Source organism: Propithecus coquereli, unplaced genomic scaffold (genome assembly GCF_000956105.1).
Source record: "Propithecus coquereli isolate 6110/MARCELLA unplaced genomic scaffold, Pcoq_1.0 Scaffold60, whole genome shotgun sequence".
Lineage (NCBI taxonomy): Eukaryota > Metazoa > Chordata > Mammalia > Primates > Indriidae > Propithecus > Propithecus coquereli.
Window position 1 is genome coordinate 4,420,556 of NW_012151952.1, and position 1,046 is coordinate 4,421,601.

Here is a 1,046-nt window from a genome sequence, read left to right on the forward strand (position 1 = left end):
CCTAACATTTGACTTCAATCAAACCTGCTTCTCTTTCTTTCCCTTTCAATAATTAAAATGCAGATATAACCTTTTTCCAGAAGACTGTCTCATATAAAGGCAGAGTAGCTATGTACCCTCACTTGCCTGGGACAGTCCTGGTTTACCTGAATTCCTGAATTATCTTGCGAACAGTTTCCAGTTTGGGCAATTAATTATAAGGTCATCTGGTCACCTTCCTTTGAGGAAGTACTCCTATATTTGTCCTGCTAAAATGTTCTTCATATCGTGTTGAACCAAACATTCTCTCTACCTCTGTACGTGTTGGTCTAGTTCAAGTCTTTGGAGGCCACAAAGAACAAGTCTTTTAATGGACAGTCTAGATATTTAGACAGTTTAGATATTTAAAGATACCGTCATGTTGTCAGAAGTCAACAAAGCTTTTCTACAAAAGGCCACATAGCATGGATTTTATTTATGTGTTGTGGACTATACGGTCTCTGTTACTACTCAGCTCTGCCATTGTAGCTGAAGAGAAGCTCTAGACAAAAGGTAAACAAATAGTGACTGTGTACCAATAAAACTTTATTTATAAGAACAGGTGGTAGAGCCATGAGCCCAAATTGGCTGATCCTTGGCTTAGAGGGAATATAGAAGATAGCAAAGTTTTAAAGAATCAATAGAATCAACAGAATAACTATTAGAACTAACAAGAAATTTCTGCAAGCTTGCCAGATACTGAATCACTTACAAGAATACCAGCATTTCCGTACATAAGCAATAACTAGAGAATGTGATTAAAAATAAGATACTATTTACAATAGCAACAAAAATGATAGAGCATTCAGGAATTAGCCAAGAATATCCAACATTTCTATAGAGAAAATTTTGAATCTTATTTACAGAAACAGGCCATGGGCAAAATTTGGCCTGTGGGAGGGAGTTTGCCAATTTCTGGCTTAAACAAATACTGTGCCCACTGCCTGGAATTCTTTTTTTTTTTTTTTTCTCTCTCTCTTAGGTTGTCCAACTCTTTACGGAAGCTTGGGCTGATTCCCAATACCTGG